This window comes from Sarcophilus harrisii, chromosome 2 (assembly GCF_902635505.1).
Source record: "Sarcophilus harrisii chromosome 2, mSarHar1.11, whole genome shotgun sequence".
Classification (NCBI taxonomy): domain Eukaryota; kingdom Metazoa; phylum Chordata; class Mammalia; order Dasyuromorphia; family Dasyuridae; genus Sarcophilus; species Sarcophilus harrisii.
In genome coordinates, this window is record NC_045427.1 from 397,376,629 (window position 1) to 397,401,248 (window position 24,620).

Genomic DNA, 24,620 nt, shown 5'->3' on the forward strand with positions numbered 1-24,620 from the left:
ATATATGTGTGTATGTGTTTGTGTGTATTAGAATAGCATGATTGTTTTGTCAAATTCTTAAGTGTTAAGAATCATTATTGGTATTTTTCTTTTTTTTCCCCTCCCTGTTCTTGAAAGTCCCTCTTTCCTTTTTACCCCTGTTTTTTCCCTTCATTTTGCTGTTTTCCATAGGAATTTGTAATATGACTAGATTAGACTATCCCTCAACCCCTAATTCCTTTCCTCCTTCTCCCCCCCCCCCCCCACTTTTCCTGAAGGATGAATATGTTTAAAAGCTCCAGAGCAGAAAGTGGTCACGTTAAAAAAAAAAAAAAAAACCATGCAAGTTTATCATGAGCATTTAATTTTTTCATTAAGAAGAATATGATATTTTGAGCAAGGCATTGTCCTTTCAGACCATTTTAGTTATAAAATTGGGTCCATTCTAATGGCCTCTTTAGAGGAAGAAGATACACAAACTTCGTGGAGCTAATAAGTTCAAGAAACGAAGAGGAAAGGTTTTCCTTTCTCCCACCACTCTCCAGCTGAGGACATTAAAGAAGATTATACATACAGGGAAATGAGTAACATGGCTATAACATGGCTACATTCTCACTTTATTGTCTAGGTTATCTGTTCCTTAATTCAGAGGAATAAAAAAAATGTTATGGCTGTTCACCCACCCAAGATTTCTTTGTGTTATTGTTGTTTGTTTACAATAAGCTATTTTAATCTTGGAATAATACCTCCGCATGTATTTTTTTCCCTCATATCAACTTATCATTTAGCAACAGACATGCCATACTCTAAGACAGTTGGTACATATTTTTTTCTCCCTTGAAATACAGCAATTTTTTGATGAAACTATCCAAAAAATACTAGTGGCCTTCGTAGTTGTGATTCATATTTCTCAGGAATTTAGTTATCACCATTGGACTAATGGTATTTTTGTTTTGATGGGATATTAGAGTATCTCCCTGGATTATGTCTATTATGGGTAAAATGCTTTGACAGAGGAAAAATAATATCAGGGTTGCTAGTAGACTTTTTTTTAAAGACCAAGGTCCATTGTTTTGATTTTAAAACTATAATTATGGTGGGGCTTTTCTTGAGGCACTCATTTAGAGGGCATTGAACTTAAAGGATGTTGACAATGGGAAAAAATAGGGCTTAGTACCTAATTAGCAAGAATAGTTGATAATAGAAAAGGCTAAAGTATGACAATTAGAATAAGCATCTTCACTGGCCTGTTATCTCTCTGTCACCAGTTCTATGAACCAATAGTGTCTTCACGATAATGTCCTGTGATAAGGAGTTTCTGTCCCTTCTCTGCTATAGAATGGTATCCTATTATTCCTCCCTTTGTTACTTAACTGAGAATATACTCCATGTTAGTTGTCCTAGTCATAGTTTGTGATATTTGCCCTTGGCTCTATAGTAAGTACTGGCATGGGTTTTGGCTAACAATTGTTATTTCTTCTAAGAAACTTCCTATAATTTTAGGAGAGATGGCTGGATGCAATTTTCCCATTAGGGCAAGTGAAAATAATCAGAAAAGCCAAACCAAGCATCACAGAAAAGTGAATTTTTGATTTTTTGGAGGGCTATTTATTTATAACTGTCTGAGTGAACTACTTGAATGGCTAATGAAAAGCTCTATAGCAGGATGTAGGGAAGTAACAGACAGATGAGGCAGATGTTCTGCTGAACTATACCATCTGGATGGTGCTCATCAGTTCCATCACCCTTTCTCAGTCATACAGGGAGGAAGTGCCAATGCTATGTCTTCATTAGAGTAAACATTGCATGGGGCTGAGGTGGGGCTGGGGTGGGGGTTGGGTATATATGATGCACTGAGATTCCAGAGTTGTTGGGTTCACAAAGAATATGGAAAGAGCACTTGGGGAATAGTTAGGGATCTAGATCTCATCTGAAGAGGTGAGTGCATTTCTGCATAAAAAACCAGCCAACTAATAAAAACCCAACATTTTATATCTATATTAAGAGAAACTAGAAAGTTCTAAGATAGGGTAGGTAGATATGGAATTTAATTGTTTATTTCACTAACATAAGATGGTCCTTTTAGCAAGCCTCTAGAGGAAAAGTATTATAATCAAAGATACTCCAAATGTAATATAGTGGAAAGAAAACTAACTTTGGATTATGAAGATGTAAATTCAAATATTTTCTTTGTTACTTATTGACTCTGTGGCTGTGGACAAATTATTTCATATATCTGGGTCTCAGTTTCCTCATCCATTAAAAAAAAGAGAGAAAGGTATAGAATATGATTTCTAAGGTCTCTCCCAGCTCTAAATCCTGATTCTTAGGCAATTCTGTGATAATCTTAGGCAATTCTTATTCTGGGATAAAAGAAGTTAGCATTGCTTATGATTGTGAATAATAAATAGTGATATAAGTCATTAAAATGGGAGTTTGGGATGATTCAAAAGGTATTCTTTAAGAATTTCTACTTGACAGTTGATTATATCAAATTCTTCCAATTTTCAGGGATCAACAGAAACCTGATCAGTGAGTATTTCAGATGTCAAAGTTGGTCTGAAGGCATCAGACTGGACTGTGGAAGAGATATTGAAACCTCAAGGCAGTGGATGAACAAAGGAGTTGTAATTCCTAGGAAAAGCTCAAAATCTGGCTCATGGGAAAACACACACACACACATCCCTAAAATCTTCCCTCTCCATTCTGAAAATGAAACTCCGAAATCACATTTACTTCTTTAGCATTCTGTGCAGTGAAAGGCAGAGAGTGGCAGCACTGATGAGGATTTAATGATGTGAGACTGTATTTGTGTAATAACTGGGGGAGATCCCAAAGCATACAAGCAGTAATGACCATAAACTCTTAACTCCCTAGTGTCAGGTGCCTCGAGTAAGCCATTCAAACTACATACTATCTTACTTTAGTTTGACTGCTCTGGATTACTATTATATCCAATTTCCTTTCTTGGTTGTTTTTGTTGAGCTCATATTTTTCATTTCTCTCTTGGCTTGTCTTGAAAACCAGAAGCATTCCTGAAAAAAGCATCCAAGCCATTAAATCTTCAAAAGTTTATTAGAACCATGTCCTTCAGTAGTTGTTGTTACAGGTTACCAGTTGTAGGAAAAGCCCTTCATGGCTACCAGGCATGTTGCCAAAGCCTCCATAACAAATGAATTTTAAAGCTGAAAAAAAAAATTGGAACAGGGAGAATTGGGGCCTGTATCTTCAGCAGTATGCCAACAGTGAAATCAATATTGAATAAAACCTCAATTAACCTGAATGCTTCAAGAATGCTATGTTCCAGTTAATTGAATTTTCTGGTTAACTGAGTATTAACTCAGGTACTACTCTCTCTCTTTCTATATATATTTATATAATATGTATAATATACATATACTATATGGAGTATAATAAACATGGCCATTTTTTTTCTTTTATCTAGTCATGACTCAAGAGATTATTTTAAACATGAGTTTTCATTCAGGGAGTCAATGCTGTGTAGTAGAAAGAAATCTAAACTTGGAGTCAAAAAGCTTTGAGGAATAGATTTGAAATGAGGCTCAGGCTCTCCTGTTTATTATTTGTGGGAGTTTGGAAAGTCATTCAGTCTCTTTCCAGCCTCAATTTTCTCACCTTAAAAATGAGTGTGAGAAACTTAAAACACTTTAAAGTTCTAGCTCTAAATCTATGGCCCCTGTGATCCCTAGGACTTAGGCTCAAACTGGGGCTTTATAACTTGCTAGTTTTGTGACCTTTGACTCCCTTGGGCTTATGTTTCCTTGTCTGTACTATGAAATAATAGGTCTTTCACCTACCTCTCAAGTTACTGTGTAGATAAAATGAAATGCATGCAAAATGCTTTGAAATAAAAAGGCATTATATAAATGTGAATCCATACCATTCCATAACTCTCTAGAAAATGTTTGAAAAATAGGGGATGGTGGTACAAACCTGTATTCTTGCTCCTGGAAAGACTAAAGCTAGTGGATAACTGGGAAGACTAAATCTAGTGGATAACTTGATCTCTGGAATTCTGCAATATGCTGATACTGAGTGTCTACAATAAGTCAGCAACTATATGGTAAGTCTCTGGAGTGGTGGTGATGAATGTGGGAAAGAAATCAGGTCGGATGAATGAAAAAAAATTATTGGTCAACTCAGCAGCAAAATTTATTATATTTTGATTTTTTAAACATGAACTATAAAGGTACTTTCATTGTTTTCCTGGTCTTTTTTTTTTCTTCTTCTGTTAAAACTTGAGTGAAAAAAAAACGAAGAACAGAAGACTATATCAAAATGGTAGCCTGTGACATGATGGTCCAGAAGTATAGTAATTAAATACTTCTAAATGTTGTCTTTTTAGCTTCTGCTGATTGCTACAGTTTCATGGGCTTCCTGAGTTATGTGTCCACATTGCTTTTTCTTTGTTGTTTGTTTTGCTGAGGCAATTGGGGCTAAGTGACTTGCCCAGGGTCACACAGCTAGGAAGTATTAAGAGATTGAGGCTAGATTTGAACTTGGGTCCTTCTGACTTCAGGGCTGGTGCTCCATCTATTGCTGCCTTTCCCCTCCTCCCCCAGTTGTTTTTTAACAGGAAAATTCTACTAATAAGTCTAATGCAGAGTTTCAACATTTCTTGTCCATCATTTGTACAAACTACAATAAATTGTTTAGATTAAAGAACACAATAAATCTTATTGTAACAATACTTAACAGTTTCAAAGGGGTTAAAAATTATGCATAGCACATTCAGAAAATCAAATAAAAGATTTCTACCAGCAAAGAAACAGGGGAAAGTGAAAACTGACACTGAATGACTTGTAAAGACCTTTTTTTCCCCTTTGGTCATAATGTAGATTTGTTGTCTGGTGTGAAAAAGTAATAGCATTTGTTTTTGTTGGATGTGTTTGTTTTCAAGGAAAATCTTAATTATGCTATTTTCATTTTTTTTCTTAGAAAAGGACGCCAGACATTGTCTATATATGCATTTTCATTAAGCATGCTCAGCCAGATATATTTAAAGGTTTTTGTTTGGGTTAAGTCAAATTCATCAGCTCTTCAATCAGTTTGTAGTAAGTTATAGAGGAATATACTCCAAACACAGCCCGGCTGTCAAGCTGTGACGATTCTGAATGAGGAAGATTTTCAAAAATTATGAGTGAGATTTGAAAATGTCTTCTTGAAGCACACAACATTATTCAAAAAATACTCTACCAGAAGGCTGTACTTTTAAAAAGCACTTCAAAAATTAATATGATGAGCTTCATTCTGTCATCTTTGTTCTAGTAAATTCCTCCCTAGACAGTTCATAAGAAATATTCACTGTTAGACACTAAAGCCTCCCACCTCTCAAGGAGTGTGGAAGGGAAAGGATAACTTCCAAGTTAGAGGGTAAAACTGAGGGCAAAGGAGTTAAACAAGAAATGTAAATAGAATTTGCACTGGCACCTGTGTGTACATTTGCAGAGTGGTGAGCTCCATGTATCCTTTACCACAGGCATTGTTTTAAATGATTCCTAGAAGGAAATGTTTTATCCTGAGCTATGAGCCTGACATAGAAGCAATTTTCAGTGACCTCAGTCCTTAATAAAGAGACTGTAGTAAAAACAGCCCAGACCTAGATGTTTATTGTAAATATGTCTTTTAAGGGGTGAGGACAAATCTGAAGCCTAGGGCTGCTTCAAATTTGGTGTCTTGTAAATCCAAGGAAACCCTCTCTACTATGACCTGGAATAACCCTATAGGGATTTCACCTAATTGGTAAGAGAGGCTGCAGGGAGCTTCTCTGGAGCTCCTGTCTTTATTGGTTAGTGTTTCAGGAATAGTTTGTCAACTGTTTTTATTGAGCACCCACTCAGTGCTAAGCTGTAAATAAAGTTGAATACATGGCTCCAGGCTGTGGGGAACTGTTTTTTTATGTACAAAGATTTGCAGTACTTGTGATCATACTTCATAATGTACTGGGGGTATGTTTCGACACCTCTTTATAATAGAAAAACTGAGCAGTGTAGTACTACGGACTTCCCCTAGGTCACTGGGGAAAATCCAGGGATCTGTAATTCTTCATTGAAACAACAAAGTTAGAGGGAATTACAGACTAAAGACATTAAAAAGGGGTGGTTGGTAAGAAAAATGGGAAAGACCAGAGAGCAGGGAATCTAATAGAAATTTAAATTGTAATTCTTGAAGTTCACTAAACCTGAACTTGAGAGTTACAGATTTATTAGAGTTGGGAGGGATCATAGCTAAGAAGCAGTGCGACTTAGTGGATAACACCTGAATTCAAATCCCGCAATCAATGCTCATCATTTGGTGATATAGGGCACATCATTTAGCCTTTTTGAGTACTATTTTCTTTATATATAAAATGGGGATAACAATAGTTATGCTGCCTGTTTCATAAGATGGTTGTGAGGAAAACACTTTATAAACCCCTAAGCCCTATAGTATTGTGATTTATTATAGATTCTGAGGTTAAAAGCCCTTTAAGATAAAGTAACTGTCCTGAAGTTAATGGGAGAGACATGATTCAAAGGGTTCTTGAGTTTTATTTTAATAAGCATCTGTTAAGTCACCTGGGGAAGATATTGCAATAATAGCTAGTATTTATATAGTAATCTAAGATTTGTGAAATTAATCTTGTATTATCTCATTTAATCCTCATTATAATCCCAGGAAGTAGGTACTATTATTATCCCCATTTAATAGAGGAACAAAATGAGGCTGAATTTAAGTGACATTCAGAGTGGTAGAGCTAGGAAGTATGTGATTCAGAATTCAAATTCAGGTCTTCATGATTCCAAGTCCATCATTCCACTTTGCCACCTCGCTCTTTCTCACTGGCAATTCAAAGATGAAAAAATAACATGGCTTAGTGCTTATACATCCCATATGGTATCCCTCATTACCATCCAAAGTAGAGGTTCTTAACATTTTTGTGCCAGGAACCTCTTTGGCAGTCAAGTAAGACTATGGAGCCATTCTCAAAATAATGTCTTTATTAATTTTAAACATTTTTAACATTCATTTTTTAAAAATTGAGTTCCAAATTCACTCTCAGTTCTCTTCAGATTCTTCCCTACCCTTTGAGAAGGAAAGCAATACCCATTATAGATGTGAAGTCTTTCAAAACATATTTCTATATTAGTCATCTTGCAAATTCCTCCTCAAAAAAAAAAAAAACAAGAAAAATAAAATGTAAAACAATATGATTCAATCTGTACTCAGAGTTCATCAGTTCTCTCTTTGGAGGTGGATGTAAAAACATTGAATAATGTTTTTACACGCAGAAAATAAAATATGTAGGATTACCAAGAAAAAAACTACACTGAAATACTATCTATCTATGTAACCTTGACTGCCAAGTTAAGAATCTCTTAATCAGGAATAATTCATCAATAATTGGGAAAGTAATAATAACTCACTTGTAAACAGTACTTTAAAGTCTTTCTTGTACATTACTAATTCATTTTATAATTCCTATTTCTTATCAGTACCAAGTTAAATGCCTTGTAGAAGGTGTTTAGAACAGTATAATGGACATTACTACGGACTCCTTGTTAGGATATTAGGCCCTGGGGAAGATATTCAGGCAAGGAAGTAATTTCTGTTTTGAATGAGTTGCCTAAAACTATACAGCTTTTCTCAGTCTTTAGAGAGAAATTTAAAGGAAAGGATGCAAGACACTATGCCTGGAATATTATAGTATTATTTTTTAAAATGTGAGTTATATAGAAAGTTCATCTGGAGAGCCTCATAAATTTGATGAAATTAAAGGGGTGAGATAATTTTTGGGGATATGCCCTTCTTCCATGGAAAATTTAAAGAAATGGAATGACTTGATTGTCCCATGCTATGAGGGGATTTTATAATGAACATATTAAAAACTATTAATTTAATTGGAGTGATCCAAAAAAAAAAAAAAAAGAAAAGAGAAAAAACTGAACATGGACTAAAAGTAATAAACATGAGAACAGGCTTTGGTTCTTTAGGGATGAAGTATACTCCTCCAAAGCTCTAGAGACAAAACTATTAATTTAATTGGAGTGATCAAAAAAAAAAGAAAAAGAAAAAAAACTGAACATGGACTAAAAGTAATAACATGAGAACAGGCTTTGGTTCTTTAGGAATGAAGTATACTCCTCCAAAGCTTTCCCTTGGGGGAAAGGCATTTTACAGCATCTAGGAATAATGAGGAAGTAACAAGGTTTCCTGGACCCCACACAATTAGACCTAGTTATGAAAGATCAATGGTAGAAATTCTTTTGAGAGAGAGTTTTTTTTCCTCTTTTTTGGCAAGGCAATTGGAGTTCAGTGACTTGCCCAGGGTCACACAGCTAGTAAATGTTACATGTTTGAGGCTGGATTTGAACTCAAGTTCTCCTGACTTCAGGGTCAGGGTTCTATCTACTGTACCATTCATCTATTACTATAGACCAATGATTCAAAAGTTATTTCTCTTTGATTTAGTTTTCAGATTAGTTATTTTTTCTTATCAAATATTTTATATTTTCTGATATTCTTTCATTCTTTTGACATGGTTTTTATTATTTCTTGATGTCTCATGAAGTCAATAGCTTTCATTTGGTCAGTTCTTATTTTTAAGGAGGTTTTTATTTTGTAAAATTTTGTACCTTTTTTATCAGTATATTAATTCTCATTTTATAACTTTCTTAGGTAGCTTTCGCTTTTTTTTCCTATTGCCTATTTCCATTTTCTTATCTACTGTTCTTGTTGGAAAACTTCTTTCCCCTCTTTTTATCTCTTCTTTAGCTCTTGTTCTAATTCTTTTGGGGATTCTTGATAATCTTGTGTCTTGCATTTTTTTTTCCCTTTGAGACTGCTTGTTAATGTTTTCATTATTGACATCTTTTGTGTTTATTGTTTTGAGTTTTCTTGTCAGTATAGTAGCCCTTTATGATTGCTTATTCATTCTTTTAGTCTATTTCTTGACTTAACATTAATGTTGGACTCAGATTACTTCTGGGGGTGATGGGGGTGTTTTCTGCTGTTTTCGCAGCTCAGATACCAGATCTATAAATTTTTGGTGTTTTCAAAATTGGTATGATCCAAGGAGAGGTCTGTTCATTGTCTTGACTTGGGAGTGAAGGTCTTCTCATCTGAGCATTGCAGATCCCTGATCCAGGTTCTATTGTCTTGAGTTGAGTTTAGTGGATTATTGCTAGAGTCAGTCATTAGCCCACTGGGAGGTCCTGAAGGTTTAAAGTGACTGAACTTCTGATTCTCCTTTGGTCTTGGTCTCCTACCCTTGTTTTTCCACTGCAGGTTTATGTGCTCAATTAAAGGTTAGAAATAAGTCACTGCTCTACTCCTGTGCTCAGAGCTACACAGCCACATAAACTTTGAGCTGAGTGTCTGGAAAATGTTTTGTGCTCAGTACTCAACAAAGGCTTGGCACTCAGTTGCCACTCCTCTGCCTTAGATCTAAAACCCTGAACTGGATAATGAGTGACATAGTTGCCAGATGGCACTTGTTTCTGTTTGTAGCATTGGTTCAGAGATCCCCTAGGATCTCTTTTTGCCTTAATACCTTTTGTCCTTCTGCTTTATCTCAATATTCTTTCTGTCCCTAGGTGCTAGAATGCTCCTGCTCCTACTACAATGCATGCTGCCAGTATATGCTTTTAACCAGCCTCCACCAACATCCACAAATGTTTCTGTCTGTCTTTCTAAGCTTCCCTAGGATAGAAAAAATGATTCATTGTGATTTTTCTTGGCTTTCCCAATTTCTATTTAATATGTTGTGGAGAATAGGGGGAAAAATGAGGAAAAATATTTCCTTTTACTCCATCATCTTGACTTTACCACCAAGAACTTTATTTTTAGATACATAAAACTAATTACATATAATTATAAAAGAATCCAATTATATTAAAAGTTATTAAAATATTTAAGAAAATATGGACCCCAGTTTACGAATAGATGTGAGAGAAAAGGCCTAGGAGAGAATCTTGGTGAACAGTTACAGTTAAGAATAATTCAAGCATTCATCAGTTCTTTCCATTTTAGAAAGTCCTAGTGATAAGTGCTATTTTTACAAACACTTATGGCTTTCTCCATGGGTCAAGGATAGTTATCTGAACTATAGACAGCTACCAGAGTCTCACACTCTTAATCCACACTTCTCTGCAGCTAAAGGATTTTATACTCTCAAGGAGTTTAAGTACCAGCAATGACTTCATGACTTATTGTTATGTAAAGCACCTGGGGGGAGATAGGAGCTGGGAGAAACTTAGATATGAAATCTTATCTTTTGGAGTTATCTGAACTCAAGACAAATGGTTCATGATTGTTGGCACAAGTTTATGGAGTTTAGTACTAATTGATGTCCTTTACCTATGATGAGAACATAGGCTGATTGACTTTTATCTAAAATAATTTTTGATAATCTAATAATAATAATAACTATATTTAAGTAGCATATCATGATTATATACATGCTTGTGAATGTATTACAAACATGTATATAATCATGATATGCTACTTTAATGTAAATAGTATTAATGTAATTGTAAATAGGATTTAATCCTCATAATCATTGTTGAAGACAAATAGAAAATGATATGTATGATGCAGCTAATGATGTGACCCAGATGATGTGATTTAGGAGAAGCACCAAATGTAGGGGTTGGGTCATGTGAAGAATTGATAGTGGCCATTCTCTTTGGCAAAAGGTAGGTTTATTTAGAGAAGAGGTTATAGCCAAAATAAAGGGACACAATAGACACTAGGAATAGCAGATATGAAATAGAGTGGGAGAGCATTTAATTATCAAGAAAGGTATATATATATATATATATATATATATATATATACAAGTAATGATGGAAAGACAAGTAAGTTCCTTAGTGGAACTCACAATTACGCCAGAGAAAGAGAACACCCCATGAGTTTGGGGCATGCCTTCAGCTGGCAGGCTAAATCCTAAAAGGAATTTAGCACCTTAAAAATCTAGCTCTAAGAAGGTACAGGGTGGGAGGATCAGAGAAGAGACACCATATGGCATGGGGAAAGTATGATGGGAAAGACATCATAAGCCAGAGTGCCATGGAACACAAACCAAAGGGATTCAGGAAAGATGGCGTGGGTCATAAGCAGATTTATAGGGAAAACTTAACCTCAGGGACATAGCTGGGATTTATTGCACAGCAAAATGGGGCTGCCCATGACACCCACAAAGAGTGGGCCTCAGGGGATTGACAAAACTTGGATTTATTGGCTGGACACAGCAAGGTGAGGTTATAAGGTTAAACTGATCCCCATCAATGCCCTTCCTTGTTTGCTTCAGGGTAATACTTCAATCTCTTTCTGCCTACTGCACCCAGCCATCCGGGACTTCATCAGAAAATACATTATTATGAACAGTTTTAAAACCAGTTATGGGGGATATGAAAGTGTAGTGTAGTTGATAGAAACTTGCTTCAGAGTCAGGGATACTTGGGGTCAAGACCTATTGCTGACATATATCAAATGTATATCTCTGGACAAATACCTGCTCCCTTTCAGTTCTGTCAGGCCAACTATCTAAAATTAAGTTTTTTAGAGAAGGTGCTGATTTGCACTGAAAGAGGAAATTTCCTCTGGGAGTTTCCTATACCAATGAAATCATAGGTTTGGTTCTTGTTCAAAGATTAATTTTTTTTTAAGATTCTGAGAAGTTGTGACAAGATCACACTGTCAGTGAATAATTATGTCAAGTCTTTATTAAACACATATGATCCTGGCACAGTTTTAGGATGTGGGAATGAAAAAACAAACAGAAAGGAAAGCAATGTATGCCCTTACAGGGCTTACGTTATAACAGGGAAAAACAAAAACATAAAAGGAAGGTGGAATGTAGTTGGTAGAAGGAGAAAGGAAGATGAAATGAAGGAGTGATATAGGGAAAGTCTGGGAAGAGGATCATGAATGCTTTTTGAAGAGGAATAAAAGCTTGAGTGTCCTGAATGTTCTTAAATTGATGTTCTGGGAGGAACCCAATTAAATCAGAGAAAGTGAGGCTCTGAGGACATAGAGCCAATCTGAGGGAGAGGCCCAAGTGTGTGAAGCTAAATAAGTTTCCAGCGTTGAGAAGCTTATTGTAAAGCTCATTATGAAGAAAGCATAGGAGGAGAATCAGATCATCTGAGTCCAAGTTCAGTGATCTTTTTCAAAAACTTTCTCAAGCTTTGATATAGGCCTACAGAAAAATCTGTGGACCTTTTAAAATACTCTCCACATTTCTCAGAAAGCTTTCTGGATGGATTCTATGATTAATTTTAAAGACCAGTGTTTTGTTTTTTATTTGTTTTTGTTTTTTGCTTTGTCCTTCTATCTTTGAACAATAAGACGTTCTGCAGGTTGAACCCAGAATTCTGAGGAAAATTTCTAGTTTAGTTTACTACATTCTAGGCATTATTGTGAGAAACAGTGACAAAAATAAAACAGCCTCCATTTTCCAGAAGCTTATAATCTAGTTAGTTTTGGGAGCCACCTAATTTATAGTTATGCAAAACAGGCACAAGGTAGATTAGGAACAAAGATACTAGTTGAGAAAGGAGAAAAGAATTCATGTTGAAGGTGATAATCTGCACCCGGAAGAAAACTGGGGATTCTAAGAAGTAGAAGTGAGCAGAAAATTCCAGGTCTGGAAGACAGAGCACAGGGCAGAAAGGTGAGGAGTCTTTATAGACAGTCTTCTTTGTAGAAATGAATGGTTAATGTTCTTCAGAAGCACATGGGAATTTTATTTCCTTGTCAGCCCAAGACAAAAGTTTCTGATGGAAGCAACCAGTGCTGTCCTTGTGATCAGAGGAGGAAATCACTAGGCAATGTTTCTGACCCCAAAACTACAGTGTAAATGAGATGAGATTTTAATATCTAGGCAACATGGTCCCAAAATTTAGTCTTAAATAGAGCAAAGGGAGGTTTTTTAGTGTTAGTCTTGAAGATTGCCTCAGATATAGGGGTATGCCCTCCTGTGAGGAGATTGTTCCACTTTCAATGTGAGCATTTACACCTGGTTGATTATCTAGATTTAAGAAAGTGATGTAAAAAAAAGTTAATATTACAGTCTTCAGGACATTTTGGAAAGCTGATTGTGAAACAATTTATGCAGAAGTCAAAAACATCACCCATATATTTACAGAGACTATTTGTGCCTGACCTATGACATATGACCTATTGGTTATATGTGCCTGATTAAAAACCTATGAGCAGTCTTCAGTGTTCATATTGGTCTGAATAGTCACAGTTAGACACACCAATATAGTGATATCATTTTGATTCTCTTTGAGAACAAAAGACAACAGCCAACTCCCTATATTTCTGTGAGTAATTCATTTGGTATAGATCTGATTGGAAAGATTTTGAATAGCAAACTAATCTGACTTGGTCTGAGAGAGCTGATCAAAATCACTGGAGATGTTATGAATCTTGGCAGTACTTTGGAAGAGGTAGGAATTCATTTATAGCATCAGAATCATTGCTTGAATGGCAACCCTAGATTCACTTCCTTATGAAAAGAACTAGTAAGAGTGTTTTATGTGTTTTCTATATTTTAATTTCCTCCTAAATTTTATTTGTGCCTTTATTTTCTGTGGGGTAAAATAAAGGTTAAGGTTTAGCTGAGTGTTTGTGCAGGAGTGCAACCTTTTAACTTCATATCTACATGAATCTAGGTATGAGCTATATTTAGATTTTTCCTACTTGGGGTTCTCTGGGTTGGGATTATAATGAATTAAAGGGGATAATCTTATAATGTTTTCAGAGATCAAATCTGGTCTATGTGAACCAAGATCTAGAGGGAGCCCTAAACTATGGAAGGAAGGAGTATTCCTTCTTTTTGTTTACTTTTAAAATACATTTTTATTGATATATTTTATATTTAATTTTTTTGTACTTCCTTGTGTGCTTCCCTATCCCCTAGAGAGATATCTTTGTAACAATTTTTTTTTTAAGAAAAATAAGGGAAAGAGAAGAAAAAATAAACAAAAAATAAAACAAAAAAACAATAGAAAAACTGACATTCCATGCAATGTTTCAAATCCACATCATTGCTTCCCTTTACCTCTGCAAAGGAGCAAAGTGAGGTGTCTTTTTACCTCTTTTCTTTAGGACCAAGTTTGTCCTTTATAATTTTACTTGAGCTGCTTTTTATTTTTTTCTCCCTTATATTAGCTTTTTATTTTCTAAATACATGCAAAGAAAGTTTTCAGCTTTTATTTTTGCAAACCCTGTGTTTCAAAATTTTCTCCCTCCTTTCTTCCTATTCCCCTTCCCTAGACAGCAAGTATATAGGCTAAACATGTGCAATTCTTCTAAACATATTTCCACATTCATCATTCTACACAAGACAAATTTGATGAAAAAGAAAAAAAATTAGAAGAAAAAGAAAGCAAGTGAACAACAAAAAAGATGAAAATATTATGTTGTGGTCTACATTCAGTCCCTATAATCCTCTTTTTGAATGCAGATGGCTCTTTTTATCACAAGTCTATTAGAATCTGTTTGAATTGCCTCATTGTTGAAAAGAGCCAATTGCATTACAATTCATTATCACATAATCTTCTCGTTACAGTGACAATGTTCTCTTGATTCTACTCACTTCACTTAGCATCAGTTCATGCAAGTCTCTCCAGGCCTCTCTGAAATCACCCGGCTGATCATTTCTTGTAGAAGAATAATATTCCATTACATTCATATACCATAATTTATTCAGCCATTCCCCAACTGATGGGAATCCACTCAGAAGAAATATTCTTTTAACTCAGATAGAATTATATTCTCTCTCTTGAGCCATCTGGTTCTAATTGTTCCCTTTTGATGTGAGGTCATATTGATTTTCCAATTCATAGCAAATAGGCAGTAAGGATGAAATAAAAAGGGAGGAAAAAAGCTTCTTGCTTTCCCAGAAAGGTCAGAAAAGAAATTGAAGACAGCACTTCTGTCTGCTACTTGACTTCCAGAAGGGAAATCCTTGCAAGACACTCTCCTTGATTCTCCATCCTACATAGCTAGAGAAACACTGAAAAGAAAGAACAAAGAGAGATTCCTCAGAACATCATTGTATTTTCACCCATTGTTTCCTGTTTAAACAGGTTCCTAGTAGCTACTAAAAGTCACTATGATTGGAGGCAACATTTTGCCTTATACATTCCGAGTTCTAAACCACATCTGAAGATCTGAATATGCCCTTCATGAAGAGGCAAGTCAATTTTGAATCAAAGAAGTCTGTTAGTAGCAGAAAGTCATATATTTAATCTAGTCCAGGACTTCTTCATCTTTTTCCTATCATGATCCCTTTCCATTTGAGAAATCTTTATGCAATCCTGGTTATATAGGTAAACAAAACAGGGATGCAAATAAAACATTTACTGATAATAAATCATAACTTCTTGATCCCCACATTCAATTATATGACCCCATATGGAGTCATGACCCATAGTTTAAGAAGGTTTGATCTAGTACAGGGTTCTTGTTGAGGCCTAATTCTGAGGACTGGAGACACAAGGCACAGGGGCAAGAAATTATGTGTTCCATTCCCAACAGGTAGAAGGCAAGAAGGTATCAAATGAAATCACTGTATTATCATAGTATTAGGCAGGTTAGGTTTCTTTCTAGTTTATCTCTAAGGCATGATTTTAGGCTCAGTAATTTAAAAAAAAGAGGAAGTACATAACACTTTACTCAATGTATGGGGGACATATAGTCGAATTGGTGTATAGTTCTATAGCATATTGTTAAAACTTAGGGTATTTATGTCTATAAAATATAAGAATATATTTCAGCACACTTATGATCTGCAAACTGCCATCTATTCAAACTTCTCATGTAATGCTTGACCCTTTTTGTCTATAAATTTCTTATAATGACTAAATCTAAGGTTTTGGAGGTTGCCCTCTAAATCTTTTAATATTTCATGAGTATTGGTATAGAATTTAGGCTATCCTTATAACTCATAATCATATTATACTTAAATTTTCTCAAGCATCTGACCTACAGCAACTCTATGAGATAAATAGTGCAGATATCCCCAGAATGGATACTCAGAAGGATTGAATGACTTGCCTATGGTTAACCAGACAGTAAATGTTACAAGTGGGAATTGAAGCCAAGTCTGTCAACTTGAGGTCCAGCATTCTTTGCGCTTCATTCCATTTCTTTTCATTAGAAACTATTCTAAATCTAATTTTTCATTTACTTTGCTTAGTAGCATAAAAATGGTTACAAAACATAGAGAAAGACTCCGTGTCTTTGTCTCAAGAACAAGTGAATTCATTTGGTAGATGAACTTGAAATAAAGACCTACCTTCCTTAGTAGATATTTTATGTTTTGCTAAATCATTTAAAGGTTAACGTACTTTGTTTTAGGACCAGTAAATCTTATCAGAAGATATTTAGTGACCTTGCATAGGGCTATTTGTACTGAGTATTCTATTAGAAGCTGGACAGAATGAAAGAATGATAAAGACAATTAGTTCTGCTAAATGCATCTTGAATCTATGTGGTAGCTTATCTATGGATTTTTCTCCTTGGATGTTTAAATATTCCCCCTGCAATTTAGGTTTCATCAAACAAAAGAGATCTGATTTAAGATAATTCTCCTGGTAAGAAAGCAATTGCCTCCATTCACCCTGAGCCATTGATCCCAGGATAAACATTCATTTATCAGAGAATACAAAATAAAACACAACATATGCCCTCATTTACAACAAATTGGTGGGTAAAATTCTGCATTTTCCCCAGGTAGTTCTATTCAAGTTTTGTTCAACTTCATGTAGGCAAGATTTTCTGGAAAATATTAGTTTCATTAACTCTTGCCCTTATTTTTACTTTGAAAAGACACTCTAGAAATCTACATATAATACAAATGTTAGCCAAGCTTTGTTGTACTATTCTGTTTTTTCTCTTTTAATTTCAGAATATTAACATATACTCACAAATGGTCTTTCTAAACCACTTAGTCCTTTGTCCTTTAGAGTGATTCACTCAGCCAAGGAGATTGTGAAGTCTGGAGGATTTGTATTGTGATCATGGTCTTCCATAGTGACCTTTTTAATGCCTGCCATATAATTACCTTCTGAAAGTCAAGGTCCAGGTGTAAAGGAGTTGTAGCCACAAAGAAGAGTGTTTTCAATGTTCATCATTGTAATTCTAAAATCCACATGTAGCAGGTAGAATGACCATGAGATGATAATTGAATGGACTTTTAAAAATGATTATTATTATTTCAGGAAAAACAAGCTCATATTCTGATGATTGCAAAGCCTCCGAATTGTAGATGAAAACATATAATATAAGACACTTCTATGAATGCAGACTCCATCTTTTTATTTTTAAATGTAGCTGGTATTTTTCCTGAATAATGAGTATCTTGTAGGACAAGAGGCTCTTGACTGAAGGTTGGCATTAAAATACTCCCTGTATAACAGCAGCATAAACATATTGTACAAAAGAGAGCACTGTTTAATCACTGAAGTTCAAAACCAAGGTCTTTCTCTATGAGGGGTGTTTGGAACCTCTTACAAATGCAACAGATGGGTACCTCAAATTTAAATTCTTTTGATAATGATTAAGGTTTTCCTGCTTAAAAATGATGAAAATAAAACTTCACTGACTTAGTCTTTGAAGTTGACAGAGGAAGATCTATCAGGAAATTATAAATTTTTTGTGCAATACATTTTAAAGTAGCTTTGGCTTCTACATGATCTGACTTTTCAGAAAAGTTTTTATTTGATGAGCTCATATACAACTCTGAAAAAGAATGCAGTCATCACAGATGAGAACCTGAACTTTTCTTTTGCATTACCAATGAAGAACTCATTATTTTGGACTCTTGTGTTAAAGAAAAAATAAAAATAGCACCCCACCCTGCCCCAGACAGGAAAGATGATCTTTCAGATGTCACCAAATGTCACTTTTATTCCTTCACACATAAAAATATTCAACATTGGAATATGATTCTGTGAGTCATTACTAAAAGACCACATATACAAATTCATTCATTTATATTCTAAAGAAGATGTGAGAGTTCTATAAATACCAAATATAATACATTTTTCTCCTATTTTATTATAATTATAAGATAATTTTTATAATTCTCAAAACTTTGTTAAATTATTATCCCTTTCGTTAGGAAGTTGTTCTGAAAACTGACCTCTACCTCCTTCCCAGGGTACTCTTAGTATGGTATTTCAGCTGGCACATCCAAGTTAAAGATGGCTATTTAAAATTTTTTGTTAATCTGAACCTGATAAATGTCAGTAAACATGAATATCTCCATATACAAAGCAGATAGGAGTACTATAGAAAAGGGCACAAATTTCATTTTATACAGCATTTTAAAAAGAATATACACTAAATTCTGTACTTTAGCTCCAAACTTTCATACCAACTGTTTCTGTACTCTTTTGTGCATCTTAAAAAGGTATCACTAATACTATACTTCCTTCACTTCCCCTCCTACTTCTCTTTCTCTTTTCCCTTTCTCCATCCCTTTCTCTTCCCCTTCCCTCGCCATTCTCTTTCCTTTCCCTTCCCTCTTTCCTTCTCCTTTCCCTTCTTTGTTCCCTTCCCCCTTCTTTTCCTTGTCCTTTCTCTTCCCCTTTACCTCCTCCTTTCTTTTCCCTCTCTTCCCTTCTCCCTTCTCTTCTTCTTTCTCTTCCTCCTTCCTTACCTTTCCCTTCTCTTTCCTTCTTTTATCATTAATAACTTTCCTTTGATTCTATCCAATTACTTCCCAATGATTCCCCCTCTCAAAACAAACAAAACCTTTCCTTTATAATGAAGTAATATAGTCAAGTAAAATGAATAAATATAATCATATCCTAAAATATCTTATTGTGAAACTTTATGACTCTTCTATCATAGGTGACTAACATGCTTTATCCTTGGTCCTCTGGAACTATTTTTATTCATTATATTGACAAGACTCTGAAGTATTTCAATTTTTTTCTCCTTTTATAATGCTATAATTATTATATACATTATTCTCCTGGTTATTACAATTCTTTCCAGGATTTTCTGATCTCTCTCTCTCTCTCTTTCTCTCTCTCTCTCTCTCTCTCTCTCTCTCTCTCTCTCTTTCTTTCTCTCTTTTAAAAAATTTCTTATGACACAGGAAGATTACATTATATTCACATACCATAATTTGTTTAATCATTTTCTAATTAATGGGTACCTATTATTTTTTAGTTCTCTAATGTAACAAGAATTATTATAATTTAGTATAAAATGATTCTTTCCCGCTTTTTTTTTTTTAATATTTTTTACACATCTAATACTGGTATGTCTGTGTCAAAAGGTATATAGTAGAGTTCCAAATTGTTTTTCATAACTACTTAATCAATTCATCATTCCATAAACAGTGTAGTAAGGTGAATATTCTAACAACTCTTTCCTATAATTGTCATTTTTTCTCCTTTGTCATCTTTGCCAGTCTTTAGATAGAATGTGAGAACTATTTTAATGTATATTTCTCTCATTAATACTGTCTTGGTACATTTTTATATGATTGCTGGTGGTTTACTTTTCTTTTTATAACTATCATTCATATCCTTTGACTATTTATATATTAGAAAATGGTGCTTATATTTACATATTTGAAACAATCCCAATATATTAAATCTTTATTGGAAATTTGATGCAAAAATGTTTTTTCCCACTTAATAATTTCCTTTCTAATTTTAGCTTCATTGATTTTATGTGTTCAAAAGTTCTTCAACTTAATGTAATAAAAATTGTTCATTTTTTTCTCTTGTGAGAACCTCTTTATTTACTGTTTGGTTAATTATTCCCCTTTCCTCATCCCATCCATACCTGTGAAAGGGATACATTCCCCTTCTTGGCAAATATGCTTATAATATAGATTTTTTCTAGGTTACACATCCATTTGGAATTTATTATTATATGGGGTAAAACATTGGCCTATATTTAATGTCTCATTTTTCCAACAGTTTTTGGAGAATAGTGAATTCTTATTCTAGTAGTTGAGGATTTTAGATTTGTCAAAAATACAATGTTACTGTGCTCATTTGTTTTTGGATTTTATGTCAAATGAACAAGTTCATTATTAGCTAGAAAATGTGCATTGGGGATTCAAAGAAAAGCAAAAACTCCTTACTTTAAAAAAAATTCATTATTTGAAGGGGGAGGTTGCATATAAAACTGAGGTACATAAAAAAAAAGGTAAATTCAGAGAAGATAGAAAGTAATCAGAATGAAAGGAATTAGCAATTTGGAACCTGCGATTTTGGAAAAGGCCTCCTTGAGAAGGTGGGATTCAGGCTGACTCTTGAAAAAATTTGGAGAAAATGAAGAGTACAGGTAAGAAAGGAGAACATTCCAGGAATAGTAGACAGCCAGTATAAAAAGAAGAGACAGAAAATGTGCTGTTGTATTTGAGGAAGAGGAAGTTGGCCAGAGTTGTTCAATACTAATTGTATGTGTGAAGGCATAAAATATAAAAAGATTGCAAAGGTAGGAAGACATTGTATTGTAAAAAACCATAAATACCAGATATTTTTCTGAAAGTTTCAGATATATAGTAATAGGGAGCCATTAGAATTTATTGAATTGGGGGTGATAATTATAAATTTACACTTTCCAAAAATTATTTTGACAGCTAAACAAAGAATGGATTTCAGTTGGTAAAGAATTGAAGAAGAGAGACTATTAGAAGACTTGTAATAATCTAGGAGAGAGGTTTGAGGGCACTCATACGGCAGTGACTTAGTGAGTGCAGAGAAGAGGATAAATTGAAGAGATGTTATGAAGGTAGAAATGAAATGATTTGGCAATGGACTGGAAATGTGGAATGTTTGAATAAAGAATTATGAATAATACAAAGATTATTAGTTTGTATGACTAAGGATTTGTGATGTCTTTAATAGTAATTGAGGTATTTGGAAGAAGGGAATTATATGAGAGAAAATAATTAATAATAACAATAATAATGTATAGTCTTTTATAGTTTGCAAAGTGCAAAGTATTTCATTTCAGTCTTACTACAACTTTGTGAGATAAATACTTTTATTACCTCTATATTATAGATGAGTCAATTTAGGCTGTGAACTCAGTTAAGTGGCCTAGGGTCACACAGCTCATAAGTAATTGATGCAACATTTTTATTCATTTTTTTGTCCCTCCAAATACTTTTGATGGTTATTACTTTATATTCAAAATTTTATACGAGATACTATTTGGCTCCCTTTCTTCCCACTAAATTTTTCTTAAGATTCTGAATCTTTTCTTTCTACAAATAAACTTTGTCATTTTTTTCCCCAGCTGTATCATTACACTTCAATTGTTTGATTGGCATTGCATTGTATAAACAAATTAATTTAAATAGTGTTGTATTTTTATTATATTTGCATGGCCCAATTGTGAGTAATAAATATTTCTGTATTTAGGTCTTTATTTCTACTAAAAGTATTTCCTAGTTCTATGCATATAATTTCTATATCTTGCTAGGTGAGTAACTATTTTATACATTGTAAACTTATTTTGAAGGGAATTTATTTTTCTATCTCTTCTTGAAAATTTCTTTTGGCCATATACAGAAAAGTTGATGGTTTGTGTGGCTTTTTGTTGAACCTTATTACCTAGGTGAGTACTTGTTTTAATTAGATAGACCATAATGCTATTTGTTATAAAGGTGAAAATTTTCTTTCCCCTTTGCCTGTATGTATTCCTTTTTGTTGCTTTATTCTTATAATTAACATTTCTAGACTTATGTAAAATAAAAGTGGTCATAATGGACAACTTTGCTTTACCTCTGATCTTGTTGGAAAGATACCAACTATTTCTAGATCATATTTGAGCATAGACCTTGGTTTTAGTTAGATACTTTTAAAAAATCATAGTAAGAAAAGATCTTTTTATTATTATATTTTAAAATCTTATTTTCAAAGAGAAACAGGTATTATAATTTGTCAAGTCTTTTGTTTATCTATTGATGTAATCATGTGATTTTATTTTTATTATTAGTATTAATGTTTTTATTTTTCAAAATGAAAAAATCTTATATTCCTGATATAATTAAACTTTATTATAGTGTATAATCCTTTAATTAGATGTCTGTATATCTTTACTGATGTTTTATTCATATTTTTTTGTATCAATTCATGAGGAATATTTGTTTTTAGTTTTCTTCCTATATTTTTTCTCTTCACCAGTTGAACATTAAGATCAAGTTGTAATATATCAATAAGAATTCCTGTAACAGCAGACAATTTCAAAATATCTTCTTTCCTATTTTTCCAAAAGAAAAAAAACCCCTTTTTCCAATATTAGAAGCCATTTTACAATTTTTGATAGTTTATTTGTAATTCCATTTGTTACATGAGTTCATTTATATCTTTTTTCAATTTTTTTTCCTAGATTGAGTCATTTAAATTCTCTAATTCTTTTTTTTTAGTTAATATTAGTATTTTGTACTTTTTTTGGGGAAACTATTCATCCATTTCCTTTATTGGTTATATTGTAATGTCACTGGGCAAAACATTCTAATAATTTCATTTTTATTTTTTATGAATTAATCTTTTTCATTTTTGATGTTAGTAATTTTTCCTTTTTATTTTTAAAAGTCAGATTAGCCAGTAGATTATTGATTGTATTGATTATTGAACTGATCCTAATATTATTTATTAATTCAAATTTTTTTTTCCTTCAAAGTTTTAAAAATGTCTTTTCAGGATTACTGGTTGTTTTTTAATGTTCTAAATTTTGTTTTTCAAGTTAAAATCCAATTTCATAGGTTTTTTTTGGTAAAAATATTTCAAGATGTAATCCAATATTGTCTTCTTTGACAGCCTCCCAAAAAGTTTTAGTATGTTTTTTCCTTCAAAATCATCTCTTGTTTTTGTGATTTGTTTTCTGAGAAATTCATTTATTTGCCTTTCCTACAAGATTAGAAACAGTCAGTGTTCATTATGACTACTTTTATTTGATGTAATTCTAGATTAACTTGATTAGTCTTGATTTAAATATGAATCCTAATGTCTTTGATTATAATGTTCATTGCATTTCAGTCCATAATGTATATACTTAATATTTCTGCTTTTGTGCATTTATAATTATTTTTGGACTTCTCACATGATTAATTTTTGTAAAGGTGATGTGCCAGCTGAGAATTCTTTTCTATTTATATTTAGTAACCCATTAGATTTATTATATGTAACTTTTCTAAAGTTCTATTCAGTTCTTTAACTTCTTTAATTTTTTTTTTTGTTAAATTCATCTAGATCTAAGGAAGGTACACTGATATACCAAATATGAAAGTTTTGATGTTTATTACTGAATACAATTAAATTAACTTTTCTTTAATTACAAATATACTATTCCATTTGTTGCATATACATTAAATATTGAAATTATTTCATTGTATTTTCATTATTTTAAGGATAAAATGTTTTTTCCTAAGTATTTTTTCTAATCTAATTTTTCTAATCTATTTTACTATTGCCTTATCAGAGACCATGATTTCTGCCTCTAAATTTTTTTTAGTTCACTAACAGCATAATACATTTTATTTCAGCCCCTTATTTAACTGTGCTAATTTTTATATTTTAAGTGTATTTCTTATGAATAATATTGTGTATTCTACTTTCTAATCCAATTTGATATCTTCTTCTATGTTACTGTTGAGTTCTTTCTTATTCCCCAAAGTAGTTGTTTTTTCTTGTATCATAGCCTTTTTTAATTTTTCCTCTCTTTACCTTCTGCCTTCTGATCTTCCCTCCTCCCCCAAGATGTCAGGGGAAGAGAAGAAATCTGATTAACACTAATAACTTATAATTGAAGTGATGTTTTTCACTCTACTGTCCCTCTTGTTCCCTCATTGCCAAGATCTTAGTCATTGGTTATTAAATCTATTCTGAACTTGAAGTTTATTTTGCTTGTTATGATTTCCTCCCTCCTTATTCTAAATTATTTTTTTCTCTTTGCAGAAACCTTTTTATTTTTTTAATCATTAAAAAATCTTTGTTTAACTTCCTCCAGACACTCTTATAGTCTTTTAGACAAAGCCATTTTTTTTCCCTTCTGAGAATCTACTTGTACTTGCTGTGGAGTTATTTTCTTTTTCTAGTGGCAGGGCCCAATTTTTTCCCCCATTCCCACTCTTTGATGGAGTGGCTGAGCTCTGTTCTATTGTATTGTCTCGGATTGTAATGTCCTGAATGTCTGATTAGCATACACCTTCCTTGATCCATCCATGCTCTGAAAAACTTCAATATACCTGGGCAGAATATCTGTAATCCTATAATATCTGTATCCTTGGGGGGGGGGGGCATATATTATTTTATTTATTTATTTTGGTGAGGTAACTGGGGTTAAGTGACTTGCCCAGGGTCACACAACTAATAAGTGTTAAGTTGTGTGTATTTTATTTATTTATTTTGGTGAGGTAATTAGAATTAAGCAACTTGCCCAGGGTCACACAACTAATCAGTGTTAAGTCTCTGAGCCTGGATTTGAACTCAGGTCCTCGGCTTCAAAGCTGGTGCTCTATCCACCACACCATTTACCTTCCCCTGGCATATATTACTTTAAATTATTAAATATATAATATTTGATATATTGACATATATTAATATGATATACACACACATAGAAATTCCATTGAACATCTTATAGTG